The 22,398-nt window shown below is 40.4% G+C and overlaps 2 protein-coding genes across 2 annotated transcripts in view; both read right to left on the reverse strand.

Annotated features, from left to right (window-relative positions):
- The window catches only part of LOC126556580 (fatty acid synthase-like), a 187,281-nt gene extending 183,454 nt beyond the window's left edge, over window positions 1-3,827 (reverse strand). The window contains exon 1 of the mRNA XM_050211907.1: window positions 3,821-3,827. The gene's annotated coding sequence lies outside the window, so the exon portion shown is untranslated. The remainder of the gene's footprint in view (window positions 1-3,820) is intronic.
- Window positions 1-17,184, reverse strand: part of LOC126557814 (fumarate hydratase, mitochondrial-like) — a 269,371-nt gene extending 252,187 nt beyond the window's left edge. The window contains exon 1 of the mRNA XM_050213710.1: window positions 17,174-17,184. The gene's annotated coding sequence lies outside the window, so the exon portion shown is untranslated. The remainder of the gene's footprint in view (window positions 1-17,173) is intronic.
- Window positions 17,185-22,398: the final 5,214 nt, after the last annotated feature.

The raw sequence follows: 22,398 nt of genomic DNA on the forward strand, positions 1-22,398 counted from the left end.
CTTTTTTGTGGATGTTTTTCGAATATTTTGCCAAACAAGCCTTTTGTACAGTTTCTTTTTTCCTATTTGTACTTGTAAACTCTTTTTCAAAATTTACTTGACTCCAAGATCTAAAAAAACACATTAAAAATTCATATAAATCCAAAAGAAAGCTATTTTTGCCGACTCAAACTTCTCTAGAGGCTCGACTGGTTAGCATGCAACACTTACAGATTTGCTTCACATCTCTCATAATAAGAATAATCGTTGTCCACGAGTGCAAAATGTAAAAGCCGTCAACAAGTATTGTAGACTTGCCATAGCTAAGGATAAGTTACAGGTTATATAGAAAAAAAAAAAGAAGTTACATTCAGTACTCTAAAGAAGCATGCATATAAAGGAACACCACAAGTCAGCAGCAGTGCAAACCTTCACTTCCACGAAACGTGCTCACTTGCATTTTGTCTGCGCTCGCGGGAAGTCAACTAAGCTTCGGTAAATGAAAAACGTGTTAAGAATTTATGGTACGACGAAACAGCATCGGCCAACTTGCAACAGCAAGGACACTTACTACCAGCTGGAAGGAGCTGCCGCTAGGATTTATTTTTGCTGCCACCTTTTATTCATCGTTTTCAATTTATTGCACTCACTAGAGAACATTTGCAAAAAAAAAAACAACCTATCCTGGCGCACACTCGTGCGGAAGCTGTTGCAGTGTGGTTTTGATTGTAAGTGGACATAATGATGCACTCGGGACGAACTTAATTGTGTTACGTGCGGGGTTGCCACAAGGAGGGAGAATTCATTTTTCTTAGACGTTTCTCTTGGCGAGGCCTTTGATGATGAGAATTGCTGTGATGATTGGTATCGGTAAGACCAGATTGTTAAAAATGCAATATAAAATGTTTTTATTGCATAAGGGTAAAATTTATTTTTTTTTATTTGATTTATGTCCGCACTTTTGTAGTTCGTGTAAAATGGTTGTGGAAGTTTCCAACTTCCAGACTAAAATAAGTGATTTATAGATCAATTTCCGGTGTCCAGTCACAAGCAGTGTTTGCGGATGAGTTTGCCAATATGGCTTAACTTATCTAACAAAAGACTCGTGTTTTATCTATCTCGTACCGATGAGTTCGAGGTAGTTTGCTGTTTAGGCAACAATAAAGAAACAAACCCTACGAGATCTTCAAATTTGTTGTATGAAGCGCAGAATAAAATGAAAGTTGTTCTTCGCCGAATTCGCAGCTGAATCCTTAGTATTCGAGTGGCAAAATCGACGTTAAATCTTCATCCGAACCGCTTCATCGACCGGTGTGTTGAAGGCGATGCGAAAGCTTAGAAGAATAGTGAACTAACCGAAAAACTGGAAACTTCCTTTCAACGTTCAACACACACACACACACACACACCCACAGCATCAAAATGCCCGGCTGCTGCAGCGCCGAGGGATTCCATTCTATTAAGATAAAGCCACATTAAATCCGCACTCGCGTATTCGCGCACAGCGGTGTGATACCGTTGCGTTTCGAGGGTTGGCGCCAGTAATAACATTTTCATTTATCATAATTATGTTAATGTAATAAAGCAACACAAACTCACTCGGTGTGACGGTGTTGCGGAACATCGTGAACATGGGACGCCAATATTGGGCGCGAGAGAGATGTCCAATGAATGTGTAATTCGAGTTGTTGCGGCACAATAGATTGCTCGAAGGTGACAAAAAGCCAGCTCCAAAGGAATACAGAGGCATTAGTTGGTATAAAATTTCCGGAAAGCCGGAAAGGAAAGAATAACGCTGTAGAACAACTAATGGAAGCTTACGTTTGTTTGGCACGCTGAATGGTGAAACGTGAGCAAGAAGAAAAGGAGGATTAGGCAAGTGTAATGATTTTGATAATGATGTAATGTTAAGATGGGAATTGAAGAATGGTTGTAGGAATGCGGACGACTAAGTAAATTAAATTTAAGCAGTAATAAAGAAAACAGGACAATGGCTAAAAAAACACAGTTTTCTGGAATTATTATGAATTTAAGCAACATAGTATTCAAGAAGTCTGTTTTACCAAACAGTAGAATTTTAATTAAACTACAAATGAGACAAAAGCTTGGTTTATCCAGTTTCTAGGAAGAGTTGACCCTGAGTTATTTCCATTCTGTTTTGAAAAGGAACTATGTTCACTTCAGAAATTTTACAGTTCTAAATGCAGTCTGCAAGATTTCTTCCTAGCAATATTCTTCTGTAGACTTTTGTGCTCTTTACTTTGGATGTTTAAAGCTACCAATCTTATTTCGTTGGAGAAAAATCAGATGTGACTTTTGAGAGCCTTGCTGGATTATATTCAGTCATAAAAGTTCATAAACTTTTATGACTTATTTATAAACGATACGTTCATAAACTATAAATTGGATGTCGATTTTATATTGTTCTAGGGAATTGTGCCACTATCAGCGGGCTCTACTAAGAAATCCGGAACTACGTGGGGGTGATGTACGGATAGATGGCCGCAAATTTGAAGTCATCCAAAACTTCACCTATCTCGGGTCAAAAGTCAGCACCGAAAACAGCATAGAGACGAAGTTGCGCGCTAGGATGCTGACCAGCCCAGCTAGGAGAATGACCAGCCGGTCATTCTACAGCCTGAGGTAACATCTCACCTCAAAAAACCTGTTACGACGGTCGAAGCTGGGACTGTATCGTACCTTTATAGTCCCTGTACTCACATACGCCTCTGAGACAAGAACCCTTGTCCAACACAGACGAAGCCCTCTTAGCCGCGTTCGAGAGGAAAATGCTCAGAAGGATTGTTGGCCCCATTTGTGTGGAAGGACAATGGAGGAGCCGCTAAAACAACGAACTGTACGTCGTCGTGCAGCGAATTAGGCTCGCCAGGCTCCGATGGGTTGGCCATGTTATACGCATGGCACCGGACGACCCAGCTCAGAAAGTATTTTTAGGTCGTCCAAACGGACAGAGCAAGCTTGGTAGGCCCAGATTGAGGTGGGAGGATGGTGTGGAATCATTCGCCATCAAGGCTGGGATAACGGATTGGACGGACGACGGTGCGGGACCGTGACCGGTTCCGCAGGCCAAGACCGCAAAGCGGTTTTAGCGCTTGATAAAAAGGAAAAAAAGGGATTTGAGAAAATTTTGACCTCCAAGAACTTTAGTGATCCACAAGACACCTTCTACACTTGAAATACTCTAAGGATATGAATCCTGCTATACGCTGGGGCAAGCATCAGAAAGAGTACAATGGTTGTGCCAAGTGATGGAGGATGCCGAATTCATGACAGGAAGATTCACCTTTTATAATATGAAAAGGAGAGGCGGTTCAGTGGTGGAGGTGACAGTAGCGCTGGTCTTCACACGAGTTCAAGGTTCAAGTTCCATCCAAACCGTTCCTTCTTAGTGAACCGTAAGTCGGCGGCCGTATTAGACGGCCGTTGTGACCTAGCAGATCGCTATTCCCAGAAGATTAATGTGAAAACGAATTGCACAAACAACCAACGTTGTTTGTGCAACGTTCGTTTTTTATCTACTCAATAAAGTTATTAAATTTCTCGCATTTCTATTGCAATCGTAAAGTTTATCATCAATCCAAGCCAGATTTACATTAGGTTCAGCTCGTACTTCAGGAGGCGTACTGCCTCCAGGTAGAACGATTGGAACGAGTTCTCTCGATGAGGTAATTTAAATTTCACTTCCATTTCGGATCATAAGTGCCGCATGCTACTAGGCAGCTTGTCCATTCTAGTTTACCACATCACACTAGCCCAAACTAAGCATACACTCGGTACTAACATATGGTGCCCTGTAGGAAACAATCAAAGCCATAATCACACGTACCCGTGCTTGGTAAATCCAATAATAATCTCCTCGGTGGCGCTGGAACCATATCGTAGTACCGTGCCCTACATACCAGCATACTATTACATGACATGGAACAATTCTCCTACATTCCACTTCCGGCATCGCAGCATCTGGCACCGCCAGTGTAACGGTATAGGGCGAAGGAGACGTCTTCAATGTTCATTGCAGTTCAGTGTGTGTGCGCGTTACTACCCCTGACGACACCACGTCGGTGGAATAACATTCACCAGGCGTACTGTTGTGGTCGCAGGAACACAACACAGAACTCCAGATTTTGTGTCTGCAACGCAACGGGTGGGTTGCATTGGCCGGAAGTGCTCGAAGAATGGAGACATTCTCCGAACTGCAAGCTTTCTCTGGCTGGCTCGTGCTCCTCGCACACTCTAGGCTTGGCCGTTCCCCTTTCTTGGTGGAATGGATTTTAATCAATTTCACCCGACACGAACACTCGTCACGTACGGAAAACATTGGATACCAGGTTCAGAGTCCTAGAGGCAAGATTTGATTTTTACAAGCAGACAAAAATTCCATTTTCCTCGTGTCGATCTGTGTGTGTGTGCATTTGTTTGTTTTTTCCTTTTGTGAAGCTTTTGCACTTCCGGTTGGTAGTGTGAAAGTGTAGGTTTTTATTGCATGTAAATAATTCTGCCGACCTTGTCATGCTGGGGGGCTGCATGGTTAAACGAAATGTTTGCAGCCGTCTGCTTTGCATTGACAAGTGCGGTTCTTTAACGTGATTGAAGGTGGGGTTCTACGAACTCTTGCCCAACCCAACAGCTTGTGGAACATATTTTGAGCATTTTGTGCCTGATGGTATCATTAAAAACAAGACATTTCAGTACATATGGATGAGCAGCAATGTTGCTTCGTGTTGATTAATATTTTTTGTGATTGATTGCAATGCTCCTCAAATGGGAAGCTTTTGGTGGTTCACAACTTTAAGAAAATAGTGACACATAGTAGTGCAAAATAAAAATAAAAATCAAGATGTTAAACAGTTCAATGAAATGATTATACATTAAACTGATCTTTTTTTTTTTAAATTAAAATATCTTCGAATAATACGGCTCTTTGCTATAGTTATAATTGAACCATTAAATGTACAAAACTATCTCAAAATCGCATAAAAATGAAAAGAAGTTGTTATCATTTATCAAATCATCAAGCGTGATACGATAAAAGGGCTCTGTGAGGGCAGCTTACCGAAATGGTGAAGAAAAACTGTACAAATTACTCAAATTTCATGCCTCATGAAGGTTGAGTAGCGATTTATCACACTGTTTGGACACTTTCTTCGACCTCGTCCGAGACGCGACGAGCCCGCTCTAGTGCGAACGCTGTGTTGCTTCTGGCTGCCCGCCACAGGATGCTTGCGATTGTGGTGCATTTCGTCGCAGCATCGACGGAATTTACCCGAATATCCCGGAACAAAACTCGGAACCGTCGGTGAAAACTTACGAACTGTACCGCAAACCACAAGCCGAAGTTTAATGAGGTGCATACTTTTGAAAAATTAATTTTCATCCACCACAGCCTCCGGGTGTGAATCGCTGGATCTAAGCGTGGCCAAGCGTTCTGTGGTCGGGTGGGGTGGGAAATTGAAAGAAATTTTCCTCAAACACAAAAAAGATATGCTCGCGGTGAGGAGAGTGCTCCGTGGGTGTGTTTCGAAAGTGGCCCACCGATGACGGTTTGTCTTTAAAGTGAAAACGTATCGCAGTGAGGTGCGAGCGAGAGAACGTTCTATATGAAATGAAGCTGTTTTGGATCTTTCTGTTGCTGGACGGGTCGATGGAAGTGTCCTGCTTGAAATGGTAGTACCGAGAAGCTTCAATGAATGATACGCAAATTAAGTTAGGTTGGGTGCTTTGTGTTTGAAGTGTTTTGGGTCTTCAAAGGATAACTTGGCATCGATGGGCAGTTGAAGAAAATTGGACCATAATATTCTAATAATTTGGATAGGATGGTTGAATATAACTGAAAACAAAATGTAGGTTTTATTGAAAATGAACGACTTTGAAGATAAACGTTACTCGGAAACTGATCCATAAATGTTCTTTATCTTATTCTACTTTGGTATTGGTTTTGTAACTCGAGAGGCCTGCTATTTCTGATTGTCTTGACCTAATTTTACTTGATCCATCGGTTCGATAGTTAGCCCTGCTTGCAGGTAAGCAGTCCGAATGGTATTCGAAATCTGGTCCGATCGTGGGAAGTCTTAGATATTATATTTAAAATCAACATAAATTCATTAGGTTTATTTTTGAAGTTATTTCGAAAGAGGTCTCAACCATCTATATCATCACAAAAATTAATGCAGGCTCTTCGTGCTATTATAAATGTAAAGAAATTTGATACATATAAAATATTAACAATACTTGCAGTCATATTTTGACAGCTTAAATTAGAAAATTTATAATAACGCTCATCCAGAAGAACAGGATTTGTAGCAAAGCTTTGATTCTTTACGTAAATTGCAGTGTGCGTTTCATAGTGAGGCTAACATTTAAAAGCTCACTTTTAACTCAAAACACTTCTAAGACATAAATTTAGTCAAATAGGTCAAACTATCTATCGTCAAGCTTGGAAAAAGCGTAATTCTTGGCGCAATAATTTAAAATATCTTTCTTAAAAATCACTCTCCAAACCGCTGGAATACATTGTTGGTTCAGGATGTTGTTGTTTGGGTGTTTTTTTACAGGCTTCAATGATCTCTAATCACCACTAGAGTGTGAGTAAAATTGTAATCAGCAGTGCGGGAAGTACACCAATATTAGACACGAGATGAGATTAATTTAAAATTTATCCCATCAACAAAACGTGTGACTTTGCTGTGATATGCCACTGAAATCTTTAATAAAGGTACTGAAATGTTCCAACACCGCTTCTCAGCTCTTCCCACAGCTTTCCAACCGTTTAGGAGAATGCCATTTAACGGACGAAGAAGAAGGTTAGCAGTTTTAAATGTATGCTAGTTAAAGCGAGCGACGTGGTAACGATTCCCGAACGCAGGGAAGTAAATTGACTACTCATCGAGCGGTCGGTGCCAGTGAAAATTGGTAAAGTTTTTGCGTTGCAAAGCATCGCCCACCGGTACCCAACCCAACCCAGGCTCGAGGACGCCTGTTGTTTCAACCTGACATCCGCACTATTGTGTGGTGATGATGATGGTGGTAGTGGGAGCAGCATAAACTTTTTCTGATGGTGGATTGTTTAAGAGTTCGTTTCAATTGCTGCAATTGTTTCACTTGTGCTTGAGTGACTTTTTATCATTTTGCAGCACTACTATTTATGTATGTTGGAACTCGATGTTCTCGATTCTTCTTCATGATACCGTCAATGAGCGTGGCAGAACAAGTGCATTGGCGCAGTTTTTGTTAGTGAAAGTGTTTTGGATGCTGGATAAACTTTCGGGCTGAAGTTATTTGCTAGACTCAGTTTCAGGGACAATGGAAACACAAGTTTGTAAATCGTAACCAAACGATAAGAGGAGGGAATTTGTAAACAGGGCGAAATCGGATACTATAGCAAAAGTTGCGTGGAAAAGTTGGTAAAAAGGGGGACACCAAGCCTTATTTTCATGGAAACAATTTCAGTTATAAAGTGAATTTCGAAGTTCCTTACTATTACACTAGCTTAAATTGATGATTTTAATCTCTTTTATTATTTTGCTAATATTTTGCAGTAAACATCATCTTTAAATCAGTTGAAGCTTTATGAATGTTGAAGGACTGAAAGACAACAAATAGAATGATTTTGGTTTTAGACAACGAAAACAAATTTGACATGTTTCAAAAAATATATCATTATTTAGTTGTTTATTATTGATAGGTCTAGTGCTTGGAGCATACTGATGCAAGCTATGGAAGCCATCGCCCCAAACCACAACCTCAACTTCCCTTCCCTCCACTTACCTATTTTAAGTCACATTAGGATTAGTAAGATGATTCCAATCCTACGTTTGTTTGCAAACTACATCATCCACATTTTTGGAAACCACAATGCTGTGATTGATGAAAATATCCTTAAATGTTCTTTGTACCACCTGTAAGTCGTCCCTACATGTACCCCACTTTTCTTTTGTAAACTAGTTTTTACGTTGTTTTAAATAAACAATGTTCTATTTTTTAAAAAATTGATTAAAAATTTGGTCTCGAACAAGTGGAATAAAAACAGTAGTACGGCCAGGTCCGTTCTACAGGAATAAAAAAGATGTCGAATAAAAAGTTTTCTGATTAGGTTTCTAAATAAAACACTAATGCTACTAATAGCTGTACAAAACATTTAATTTAAAGTTTCGAAACAAGTTGCTATTAAGGTGTTTTTAAACGAAAAATGATTTAATCGGCTGATTTTGGATTTTATCTATGATTCAGGGAAAGATTTTGCATTCCGATTTCAAAATTTGAACGGCAAAATAGCTTATCCTTGATTTACGTACTACAGAAAAGTCGCGAGAGACGAACTATTTGTTTTCTTTTGTTATTTGCCATCAACCCGGGACAAAAACAACAATTATTATTCCATCTGACTATTATTTGACATCCAAAACGAAATTGGAATTGTGTATGTGGTATTCCGATTTTCAGACTGGCCTCTATCTTTCAAACCCGTTTTCAGGGATGAATGCCGAAACCGATAACAGATGACGATGATTTTTCTGTTGTGTGATAAGAGTTTTATACAAGACAATGGTAAGGCCGTTTATAACATACGCTTCACCTGTACCAGGACTCCTTGCGTCAATCGCTTACCCAATTCGTATCGCTTACCCTATGCAACCCAACACAAATGTATCATTGTTTTGAAATAACAATGGAAAAAATATTGAACTAACTAACTAACTAACTAATAGCTGTTCACCATCAAAATCATTGAATTGCTTGGCTTAATGTTCGCTAAGGCCGTTAGGATCTCGCTAATTTGGGTCCCTTCTCATTGTGGCCAAAACAGGCGTCCAAGAAGGCGCTTTTTACGACCGACCAATCTTGGCCCAGGGGTTCCTTAGTTTTCCACAGCGACTTTTCCTGTCTCGCTGGCAGAGCATGTGGGAGGCGGATGAACTCGGGCGTTTTCTCTTCTCGATCTCTCCGCAAGTGTCCCTGCGGCCTTGGTTCGATGGGCTCTCTGTAGACCGGGCATTCATACGAATGATGTCTCGACTGATGTCAAATCATTTCGCATTGAATGCCACAGCGTATAACTCTGGCTCAGATAAAAGTGTGTGGCTGCGGTGATCCACGATGTGGATCACCTTCTGTGGTCCTGCGTGGAATTTGAAGCCGCAAGGCCTTACTTGTTGAGCGCAGTCGAGCATATTGGCTGATGGACGGGTACAGAAATTAGATAAGTGTTAATTAGATAAGTGACCTCCCCTACATGAGGATCATCTTCCAATTCGCCAGAGACTACGTTCATGTCCTATGATTCAGAAACCCCATATCCTTCGAATCCGACAATCCTTTTCTGTTACATGTTGTGTTGTCTTTGTTTTATATGTTTTTTGTAGTACTACGGGTGATTCGTCGACGGCTCAACGGTGCTCGAGCATGGTTACAACTCTTCCGTAAAAAGGAGGAAGGTGTATTCCATAGTACAGTGTTCTCTAGTCCAGTCCAGCTTGACACAACGAGTTTGACAGCGTTGGCGTTGGGTCCGGGGTGTTTGGCGAGTTCATTCTCGTGTCGCTATTGCTGCTGCGGGATGGACCTTGTCGATCACTCTTAGATTGGACGCTAACCAGAGCGAGCTTAGATTGTCACTGCTGGACTTCACTGGAGAACACTGTACGCAGGCGAATCCATGTTTGTGGTGTTCAAATAACTCTGCTTGTTTTCTTACAGTCCAAACCCGAATATCATAAGGTCACCAAGAAAAAGCCACAACACACCACCAAGATATCTTCCAAAAACAAAACAAAAAATAGACCAGGACATCAACCTCCCACTCAACACTCATCCACAACCGAGCATGGCCGGGATGAGGAAGAAAAAACAGGGAGGAAATGCCCCTTTAATCTAGTTTAACAGGTTGGCTGATAAGTCCCAGGTCTGACTCATAGAATGCGCCGCTAGTATTAAATGCATATTATTTTTATATAGCACCAACCTTCAAATGATTCGTGTCGAAATTTGACGTCTGTATGTCAATTAGTTTGTGAGACAGAGCGTCTTTTGTCAAGCAACTTTTGGTTGCTTGACGAACGAAAAAAGAACGAAGAAGAAAAAAGTGTTGTTCCACCAAGACTACGCACCGTGCCACAAGTCATTGAGAACGATGGCAAAAATTCATGAATTGGGCTTCGAATTGCTTCCCCACCCACCGTATTCTCCAGATCTGGCCCCCAGCGACTTTTTCTTGTTCTCAGACCTCAAAAGGATGCTCGCAGGGAAAAAATTTGGCTGCAATGAAGAGGTGGTCGCCGAAACTGAGGCCTATTTTGAGGATAAAACCGAAGGAGTACTACCAAAATGGTATCAAAAAATTGGAAGGTCGTTATAATCGTTGTATCGCTCTTGAAGGGAACTATGTTGAATAATAAAAACGAATTTTGACAAAAAAATGTGTTTTTCTTTGTTAGACCGGGGACTTATCAACCAACCTATTATATACATGCAGTGTATACACATGCGGTGTTGACAATACGGTGCAAGCCGTCATACGTAAAATAAAAAAATAAAATTACCAATAACTGTAATGTTGTAGAGTGAAATTAAATGAATGAAGGAAAGAAAAGAAACTTTGGAAAATTTAACCAATTTTTTTCAGCATTTTACACCAACATCAGTAAAAACGACCATAACATTCATAAAGATCTGCAACAGTTATTTTATTTCTGATTTCCCTCCTTATACAACCACATCTCTGCATTACGGCAACGTTTCCTACGCCCCAGAAGCAATATAAACGCAGTCATCATCGCAGATTTTCCACCCGAAAGGGTAGGTGTTTTTCCACCTCATTTTCACATTTCAATGCGGATTTGCGTTCGCCAGGGGGAGCGAGTAGTGATTTTTCGCTCTCCTTCTTAATGTTTTCACTCTTGCACAAAAGTGCACTTTTCTTCGTGCCGTTTCATTATGGCACTACGCTCCCTGTCTAGGGTGCAGTATTCGGTTGGATTGCAAGTAGCTTCCGAGTGGGGTAAAGTTGCTCGCGTTGCCAGCAACATTACAGCAGTACCAAGCAAATCTCCTGCACCGGACGTTACGAACGGCGAAGAAAGCATATAGATTGTGTGACGGGTTTTTGTCAGCGAGCTTGATCCTGCTTTTATCGTGGAAGCACGTTATAGTAACGACACTCCTGGGGGTGAAAAAAAGCTCGACACGTTAAGCGCCGTCGTCCCGTGATGTCATCCCAGCAAAGGATTGCTTAATGGAGACTCGAGTCTGTGTGGTGCAGATTCGAGAGTTTGATGTAGTTTTTAGAAACGTTAAGCGCGCTGTGATCGATGAACGAGATGCCCGAAGCGATGAGCTGACAGTGGTTTAAATCACTATTTACATTAGCTATTTCGCTATGGTGGGTGCTAGTTATTCCAAAGCAGTGTTTGATATTGAAACTAGCTGATGGTTTCCATTCGGAAGAGCCTTCCCTTTAAGAAATTGTTCAGAGCTACAGCTTTAAAGCTTAAAGTCGTTGAAATTCCTCACCGAATAACAGTACACTGTCCAGAGTTTTTGGGAGCAGTATTGCTCGAGGCGTGTGCGAGTTGGCTTGTGTTGAAATTCAGTTGTTTAACATTGATCCTACTTCCCAGAAGGAACGGTTGCGAGAGTTGCTAACCGTTTGCGTTCGGACAAGAAGTGTGTTGATAGAAACAGAGGTTGCTCTTGTATACACACAGCTCTCTTTTCGAAAAATGAATGCCAAGTAATTATTTGTAGAAAATTGCAACAATAGAGCAATATAAAGGGTTGAACAATTTGAGAAACTGTTCAAAATGTAATTAATTCATAAATGTTTCGTGAAATAATCACTTCATTTTATTAATCTGAAAAGATATTTTCAAGTATAAGGAAAGGAATGTTGTGTTTTCTAGTTTTAGCTCTAGTTCCAATCTGTGTGATCAGTGGAAAGATTGGACGAAAGAAAATTTTCAATTCTATAATAGAATAATTTTAGCTTACAAAGAAATGAAAATTGAATAGAAGGAAATCGTTAAAAAATGTTCATTTTCGACTGAAAAATAAAATCACCACTCACCATTGCAAAAAAAAAAAAACGAATCAGCAATGGAACTGAATTTTGTAGGGAAATCTTTGAATAAATTACTGACACAAAAAGAAAAACCGAACAAACCTATGTTTCCAAAAATAGTAGTAGATTTTACCGCTTTTTCCGTTATGCATCGTTTTATGCCAATGAGAAGCTGTCTAGATTTTGTTTTCAATTTAAAAACTAATCGAACTTTACTCATTACCACTTACTTTCAATGGCATTTTGAATCAACATGAAAATATGCCCAATGCACAATGCGTGGCGTTAACAGGCAAGGATATTTAATCCATTAAACATGGCCCACTTAAAGCCTCGCGAGAAGCGATTCTATTGAACTTTATTTACACGTAATGAAACAAACGGTGCATAATGAAGCCATTCCATTCCCGGTGTATAGCGATGTGGATGCGATGTGTGGCTTCACCAAAACAACACTCTTTTACACCTCATCACCTCATCACACTAGCGCAAAGTGCTGTTCATGCGTGAAGAAACGCTGTAGCTCACCAAACACACACAATCATCCGTGAATTGGGAAGCGATTAATGTTTGATCGGATGCATTTTCGCGTGTAAAATGGATGGAATTGCATTCCGCTTAACCAAGCTGCCCAAAGGTTACGCAGCAGTTGACCCACGAAGGCATGATCCCTTCCAGCGGATGCAAATTGAAAACTGAATACGTAATGCTACGCGCAGACCATTTAGGTGTAGTTCAGTGGATTTGCTGATGAAAATATTTCCCCCCAAAAATACAATTTAGTCACAATTCCGATCCATCATTGTGAAGAGAGAAATTCCGTACATCAGTCATGCGGGCCAGGAGGACCACACGCGTTGTGGGATTTATCATTCGCTAAAAACTATATGATTTTGATGTCTGCAAAGATGTAGCTGGTGCTCGATGATTGATAAGCTCTCGTCAGTCTTACTGTTTGACATAAACCTGGCGATGAGTCCAGTGAAATAGGATTCAGCGCAAGCAACAGCGGAATTAATAAATAACCAATTCGGCAACAAGGATGCACCTTTGGCGAGAGCGGTTGCTAATTTGCTTTTAATTTGTCTGCAGCGTATTATTCATTATTTTCGCTTTTCGGGGTTTCTTTGTGCCGAAGGCGCTCGTTTGCGTTTATTGTTGTTTACACTGGTTGCAGGCTGTTCTTTCTACCCGTTCCATGAACCGGACAGTTGATGAGCTTGACTGATGAGAGAGCAGCACTGCCAGCGTCAGCAACAAGTTGATCGTCGTGACGCACGGAATATGATTTAGTGCTCACACGACATTCGGTAGTTTTATCTTAATCGATCACGGTTTGGGAAGGAAACATATGGTGGCTAAACGAAACAAAGGAACTATTCAATTTCCGTAACTCCAACAAATGAAGTGATTTGGATGATATGGGAAAACTATCGTTTAAGTAAATTATAATAATTTATTTCTTATTATGATCATGAAACAAGACAGCACCGATCAACTTCTGAAGGGTGCAGGCCACGAGAGATTTCATATTCCAAATTTCAGGTTCTCATGAGTGTTTGTGAAATTTTCTCGCTTTGAAATCGCTTTTTGAGAACCTGGCGCATATCCTACTAGCAAAACCCTCTGAAGAGCCTTTTAAAACATTACTCACAAGAAGGTTTTCGACAGCTCTTATTAAAAAAATCTGTCAAAAACCTTCTTTTCTTTGGATTTTTTGTTTACAGAGATACACAAGCTACCTTCTTTTTCTTGGCTTAACGTCCTCTCAGCCCGTCATCCCGGTCATCGAAATGGCTTACTTGATTGCCGATACCACGTAGTTAGTTAGTCAGTCCTCACTACGGGAGCACAAGCTGCCTACACAGGGCAACGGAGCAGAAAAAGCTGAAATCGTAATTTTGAGATTTTTTTACACTTTCCTATCGATTTCAAAAGTTCGAAATTTCCCGTGGTCACCAAGTCACATTTACTCTATACTCTTATTTTGTTTGTAAGATCTCGAGGGTTGTGGAAAGTCAGTTTTATGTACCATGAGACGGTCCAGATGGAATTCTATAACTGTTTCTACTCGTCTCTAAAATTTCCCTTTTAAACTTCTTCATTATTTCAGCTCCCAATCATATTGAACCAAGCGTATGTTTTGTCTATATTGTATTTTTGTTGTGTCTTGTCTGTCTTTTTGACGTTCCTAGCTTCTCTTCTTTTTGGAGGTCCACAAAAAAAAGCATTTTATTGCTGGACAGAACATTCAGCATTTCCAGATTTGACAGGAACCTCCATTGAACTCTCATTTCGGGACATGTACATAAAACAAAATCGTATTATGCACGCGGAAGGATTGAGAATGAAATGTACCAGATATCCCCAGCACGGTTGACTGAGCACAATCTACGCAGTCCCAACCCGTGTCGCGAATGTTGCATCCCTTCCCCGACGCAGGATTTATCTAGGATGAAAAGATTTTCCACGCGATTGACTCTCGCTGCACGTCAAACGTTGGGGAACTCTTGCGGCAGCAGTGTACTAGCCTCGACCCGTTCCACAGTGATGCCTAAGCGCACACACAAAGCCCCCACAAAGTCGTCGCTGTCGTATGAAATTTACGAATTTTTCCCTTTCCGGAAGATGTTTTCCCTGTGCTCCTGCACACTCTGGCTGACCTGTTTTGTGTTCCGGAAATGCGCGCTCCGCCGCTTTCATATTTGCATGCATGTATGCACGGATGGGATGGGTTGAGGTGAGCAACTGGGTACGGGAGACCCGTGCACATAAATTTTCATTGTCTTGCGACGTGCTTTAAAGCGAGCAATGCAGATGGGCAGAGGAAAAGGCGTACGTCGGTGGTAATATGTGGTGCGGCTTGCGCTTCTTTCACAGGAAACACGCGGAATGTGTGTGTATGCAGCTAGCAGCAAAGTATACAGCAGCGGAAGGACATATTTTGGATGATGGTGCGAAGCCCGTTATATGCCCGAGCCGTGAGTTCTGAGAAGCTGCCACAAATACACACGCATATGGGTTGTGAGAAGGCATAGCGGCAAATGCCGGATGGGACCCAGAAAATCTGAGGGATTTGCTAAAGGTCCCACGGCAGATCTTCCCACTGTGGAGGTGGTCGGAAGCTTGAAAGAAATATTACAATAAATTTGGATCATTAGTGCTTGGGAAGAGCTAAATTTAACACCATTCTTCGCTTTGCTGCATCCCACCCCAAAGGACACGGCAGATATGTTTGCCCCTCTCAGTGGATCACTTTTTCAACCTATTTTGTTTTTACCCGAATTACTTGCGATTCCTTCAACAGCCCATTTTTTCACGTTGCTACTTTTCTGCTTTAGGCACTCGAACAAAACAGCATGCGAAGGAATGTTGAGAATCATAATAAGGAAATAAATCTGATTTTGATAGCTCTGGGAGTTGGCGAATGCGGTGGTGGTAGGAGAAAGCTCTGCCATAAGGGCAGGGCTGTGGATGTGAAGGTATGCGCGATGCAATACTGTTGGGCAATAAACATAATGGGCGGTGGTGATTTTGCTTGATTCATGTCCCGCGCGAGAGCATTGGTTCGGGGAATTTTAAACACGATTACCGGCGGCCGCGAATCACGCCGCTCGCAAATGGATATATTGTACATTCTGGATGGTATTTTGCCTGGCCACAGGCGAGATTCAATTCGATCTTTCCCCCACAATCACACACATACACACCCGTACTCTCCCACCGTACGCTCCATTCAATCATGATGGATGGATGGTGCGACGCCACGCGTTTTGTGTTTTATGGTGCTTAGACAAATTTGATTTACGAAATTCCTTGTGCGATTGTGCCACTGTTTCAGCTGCAAACGGTTTGGCAAAAAATCGGTTAGCGCGGCTCATTGAGCACGTCAGGTCGGGATTGTGGTCAATAAAATTTAATTTATGTCAATTGATGCCGCAGCAGTCGGGTTATGTCTGGTTTATGTCAAACATTCGTTGCTTTTATTTCGGTACCTCCGATATTGATCGGTAGTTTGCGTACGAATGCGCTAAGAATGCGTATAACATGCAAATTTATCAATCAGATTTGATGCAATATGCAGAAGGCGTATAAAGACACTTTTGATGGTTATTTGGCATTTGACAGGAAACAAGCGTTTTACGAGGCACTTGAATAAATAAAAGCTCTGCACTTTTATGCTAAACACGGTTTTGATCGACTGAAAACAATGCAAGATAAGACATAGAATAATTAAAAAATAGAAGAATAATACAAGAGAGTATAGAAAAGCGTGTTCTGGGTTTCTTAAAAGACTACTAGAAATGCAACGTTCATACTCATCATAGGTACAAACAAAATAGAATAATTCTTTCCACTACCACAATGGATGAAACCCTTTTTATCCTTTTGATTATCCACAACAAAACGGCAACGGTCCTGGAAACGACATGGAATGCAGTATCAAAGATGGCCTCAGCCAGCAAGACCAGTAGACAAAATAGAATCTCCTAGTACCAGAAGCAGTCATTTCTTTCAATCCTGGAGCAGCACAAAAGCCGAAGACCGTGTTTCTCCGTTTTCGGATCTGGTCGTTGCCCGGAGTAAACCGTTGCTATGGATGCATTTTTTCCCGGGAGCTGACTCGAAAGAGACCAAGAGAAAAATAAAACCAAACAACTGGGTGTGCCGTTTGGTAGGCAAACGATGGTGGTGGTGTGTTTGTACTGTACTGACCGGCAGCCGGTAACAAGAAAAGTCTTGTTGGCAAATTGTTGAACCGAATATCTGTGCAATTGCATTTCTCTTCTGCATCGAGGTAAACTGCTGCCTAGCAGTACGGTGCGTATCAGTAGCAGATTATCTTTTGCTGTTGGCTACTTTGTTATCAAGAGTGCCGAAGACATTGGGGAGTAGTGGCTGCAGACGGCCGGCATGTTTGTATGTGTACGTTTTTTCTTCTTTTAGATCCAAAACTAATTGAAAGACTATTTCCTTGAAACGGTGATTTGAATAGTACGATTTGAGATTTTTAGAGCCACGAAGTTGAAATGTTATTTAACATTGATTAGGGCATTTCAGCGAATGCCTAATGTTAAATTCAGTGAACCACTTTTCTAGAAAAACACAATTCCTGTTAACGGTCTGGCAGCCATATTATATCCCAACGGTAAGCTACCGTTTTGGACCGTTTTCATTTGGGCCAGGTGTTAATTTTTGGCTCCGTTGCGACGATTCAAACGTCGAATTTTATGCTTGACAAAATCTAACGAAAGACACGCAAGCGAATAAAAATACCGATCGAATAGAAAAAAAAAGCTTTGTACTAAATTTGTCTTCAGATTTGTAACGTAGCAACGCCACAATAAGAAAAGCGCTATCATGCGGAACGTACAAGTGTTCCAAGAATTTCTGCCCTTATTTTTTCTTATGCTGCGTTTTTCAATCGTCGTGTTGGAAGTTGAGGTAATCTATTTTGATGTTATTTATGAAAGCTCTTGCTTGATTTCGACCAATTAAAAATCTTTGCATGTCGATAGAGATTGGAGCATTTTAGTGAAGTCTTTTCAATATTTATTGTACTGATTCAATCAACAGAATAGAGCTCAATCCGATCAAACGCATATGCTTAAAAAATCCAAAAATCAAACACTATCGGTTGCTCTTTGGCAGTTTGTAACAGATCGGAACGAAACAAATCAACATTCTGATACCATCTGTCGAAAACTTTCCAATCATTTTGGCATATCGTTATGCCAAACTGAAGGTAAAGGTTACACCACTATGGATAGATTACTGGAAGAGCTGGGAACGGAAAATCGGATGTAGACGATACTGCCAGGTGAGTGATATTTGATGATGCAAACGAGAACTGTTTGTTTGAAGTGCTTCCATCCTTTCCTTTTGGATGTTGTATGTGATTGAAGTTGTAAAAAGGCGCAAAGTGTGACGAAGGATCGATTTGATGTGCGTTGCACATTCAGCAAATGAATGATGAGAATAGATGCCAGAATCTTTGATCGAATGTTTTCTTCTGAGTGTCACCTGAGCATCAATTTAGTTGAAACTGGTTTCTATTTTACGTAAAATGCTTAAGTTTATTTTAAAATTTGTGGTTTGTTATAGACCTTCTTTTCTTTATAGAATATATGATAATCTAAACTAGGAATTGCTGTGTACAACAGCAAGTGTGTGGAAAACTAAATGTGGGCGAAAACACAAAGACTTACCAAAACACGAGCAGTTGAAAGTTTCGTCTGGTCTGATACAAAGTTTTCTTGGGTTTAAGGTGGGTGAATCTATAGCTGAATCACTTGTAGAATGAGCTGGAAATCAGAAAATAGGTAAATTTAAATGTTAATATGAAAGTTTTACTCATCTTCAGATATTGCTAATAACGGATCGTTTCAAAAAAACACATCTAAAGTTTCTAAATATTGTAACGTAAAAATGGACCAGCCACTTGACAAATTCGTTACAGTTTACAACCGTAACATTTGCTCGTGTACACGCTTCCACAAGCTTCCCCCCGGGCAAACCCATTGGTCTTTTTGGGAGGAAAAACTTCAAGTGGATCGATAAGCAGAAACTCACTATTTGCACAAACGCCACGTGTTACAAAGTACTCAAATGCATTTTGTGTTAACGTTTTTTGTTTTTCTTTTGCATTGTTTGTGCTTCGCTTTTTTTTTCTTTCATTCACATTTAACACGACTTTCGTTGTCAAGTACGGTTGCCTTGAATTTCTGATTACTTCATGATTTGTGTTTGCGTGTCGTTTATGAAACTGTGCCTCGCAAGTTCAGGCCAAAGAAACTTTGCACTCGGGTCGGTTGGTGCCATTCATGCTGCCGTTGCATGGTTGTTGAGTTTGGCTCGTGTGGAATGGCGTTTGCTGCACCATGTACGTAAAATTGTATGTGGAGGGAAGTGAAATGTGCATGGGTTGAGTAATTTAATTGGCTTAGTAAATTAGCAATAAAAAGGTGATTCGAATATGCTTTCCACTAGATTGGTGGTTTCTTGTCGTAGGTACAGGAGGCTATCAGTGTTGGCGGAACTCTTCAATCCTCACTACGGGGGAACGGTCCGGGTTGGATTTGAACCCCGGGTGCTGCTTTGTAAAGACGGGCGCCGCCAGCCCTACAACGTACCTATCATTGTTTGCTGCTTTGTGGTTGTAGTTGATCCAAATGTTCTGTTCTCTTGTTCTTCTAGGCTTAATACTTGCTGATACCACGTAGTTAGAGAGTCAATCCTCATTACGGACTGCCTAGCTTTTTTTCCTGTTGAGGTGTCTGAAGTGTCAGAACCTTATTGCATAGTTTAGAGTTAACCAAATTTAAAAATTCCCAAGATTTAATCGTCTTAGCAACATCGTCTTAGGTGAATATTGTACAACCTTTGGATAGGCTCGAAGAAAAAAAGTAGAAACATCTAATTTGAATACCTTACATGCCACTGGAGGCAAGCGAACCGGTTGCATTCCCTGCTTTTGCTGTTGTTTTCCATCAACAGAAGCGTATCGTAGGGGGCGCATGTAAGCCTTCAAAGATCATTACCTTTGCCCTCGATTCCAAAACAACAATAACACAACAGCTAATCGGATTGCTACCTCACATCATATGGCAGCTTAAATGACAGTATTACTACACAGCACGAAAAATAAACTTTACGTGTTCGATCCCTGAGGAGCTTCGCGCAGAAATACTTGCGTACAGGCAGGTTGCAAGTAGAAAATGTACACTGCTTGCTTGGTACATTGTCGGTTTACTAGTGGCAGCACTTGTTGCAAAAGCTCCACTACAAACAGACCATTTGTTGAGGTTATTTTAGCCGCTTAACTTGCCTCAGGGACAAAACATATGTGATTGGTTGGCTCGTTGGATGGGCCAGGGCCAAAACAAAATTGTATGACACCCGTTTCGCTAGTGGTATTTTCTTTTTTATCGCCATTGTTCAGTGCTTTGACGGAATGATTGTTTATTGTGTTAGCCTGAAAACAAAACAACGTCAGATAATACATTTTTTTGCATCATTAGTACGTTTTTGCGAGTATGGTACATGAATACAAATTAAATTGCACTAATTGATTTGCTGTACTGGCTATCGATGATTCAACCGAACGTGATAAAAACGGACGATCCTTCAAGGTAAAATGATTGAATTATTTAACATAAATTATAATATCCCCCTGCAGGATTTGAACAGGAGCTAACGAACTATGAATGTTAATAATATTTTCGAATTATTGTTTTTGTTACTTATGATGAATGCTCTCAATAGATTTAATCACTGCAAATTGATGCTAATGAAGCTGAATGTTAACGCATGATGCTATAATTACCACACTATGGTGTCAGTTTTTGCTGTTCAATTAGCTTCCTATAAATGTTTTTACAATTTTTTAAATTTCAATTTCAATAATAAAATCGGATTGTTCCTGTGAGTGTAGTAAAGTATGCTTTGTTCATTGTTACAATTGACTTGTGTTGGTGTTTTCTCAAGAAACTCAAGAAATTATGACTTATACTTAAGCAACTAAACTAGATTGCTTCCCAAAGATCGCTGTCTTAACTGCTTGGAAACAAAATTCTAGAATCATAAAAAGGAAGATGGCCTGCATTTTACAGCTGCATTCAAGCTGTTGCGAATCTGTTCATTCCATAAAAAAAGGTCATACAAAGCTGAAAGATTCTGTAACGACAAACTGCAGAAGGTAAACAACACTCTTTTCCACCCAGCTTGGCTTCCTTGCAGCACACCAGCATAATGCAGATGACCAGCCGAAGAAATGAACGTCCTCGAAGCACATTTTCCCTCGTCAGGTTAAAAGCTACCGTAGAGTCATCACACAGCAATGGGATGCAAGTAAATCCAATTCAGCGTGCAAGAAGTTTACGGCGGCACAGCATGGATGGATAGGAAAATCTGTTTATTCTGCAATCATTGCAATCGGTTGATGGTGGGGGTGGGGTAGCTTTATTCTGTCCCATTTTCTGCCAAACCCAATGCCACAGGATTGAAGGTAACATTGTTTACTCGGTGGAGAGGCGTATCATGCCGCTGACTTGGGCTGCTGCATGCTACTGCTAACAAGGAGTATTTGATCAGATGTCTGTAATCTGTGCGGATTTTAGGGGTATGGAGTACTATTTTCAAAACACTTTACACCAGCGGGTTGTTTGCATTGGAGAAATGTTATTTATTAGTGCATTGAAATCATCCTTGGTAAGTAAACGTCCATCACTTTAATGGCTCAAAGATCAATAGGCTGTATTGGGTCAGTGTAATTAAGTAAATTGGTGGTTTTGATTGTAATTTTTATCAACTTGGGGTAGAAAAGATATGAAAATAGTTTAGTCATACCTTCATCCCATTCATCGTATAAAATGCACATAATGAAACGTTGGATACTCATCGATAAGAATATCTTAACGTAGGATGATTAAATAGCCATAATTTTAAACTGTTGTTTATATCTATCACTTATGAATGATTATTTTTATAATGGTCGATTTCAATGCGCTTACCCATAGTTTAAAATATATTGAATCTAATCAAGAATAAAGCTATTGTGTGGTGAAATATCTAAATCTCTAATAGAGTTGTCAAAATACAAGTAACGTGCAAAGTGGCCATGGAATGTAACCATTACACTTAGATCAAAGAAAGCGTTTAAGATCTATAGAGGATCAAATTATTTAAAATGTAAAATTTGACTGAAATGACCGTCAAATTTTGGGGTGTAGGCGACAGCGGCACCGGTCTTTAAATGGTAGGACAGGGGTTCAAATCTCATCCGGAATGTCCCCCCGTAGTGAGGACAGACTGGTGATTTAGTGGTGACCAGAAGAGATCGTTAAGCCAAGAAGAATAAGAAGAAGAAAATCGTCATACTTTGATTTATTTTTATTTCATAATTACGGCGTACATAACCCCATCATGATGTGATTTCAACTATCCATTAGCGATCTGCACTCTAGAGCCAATGTTCCGGAAAAGTTATTCATACAATCTAACCATATGTTCGTCACACTGAGTAATGAACTGGGCGATCACATCCAGCTAGGATGGATTTGCTCAGAGAAAGAATATCAAGCAAATAGTTGGCCGTAATGGAACATGGAATGAATTGATTTTAAACATCTACAACACAACATCTCATCATTGATATACTCTCATCGTCGATCGATGGAATTGTTTGGAAAGCAATTGAGACGCGTTCCGATCACAAGTCAACATTAGCGATCCGGTGTGCTGTGATGAAGACAATCCAATCCGTCGCTGTTAGGTTATGAGATGGTCGAATAAGTCTTTCTTTGTCTTGTAATTCTAACACCTAATTCTTTATTGAGACATAACAA

This window comes from Anopheles maculipalpis, chromosome 2RL (assembly GCF_943734695.1).
Source record: "Anopheles maculipalpis chromosome 2RL, idAnoMacuDA_375_x, whole genome shotgun sequence".
NCBI classification, from domain to species: Eukaryota; Metazoa; Arthropoda; class Insecta; order Diptera; family Culicidae; genus Anopheles; species Anopheles maculipalpis.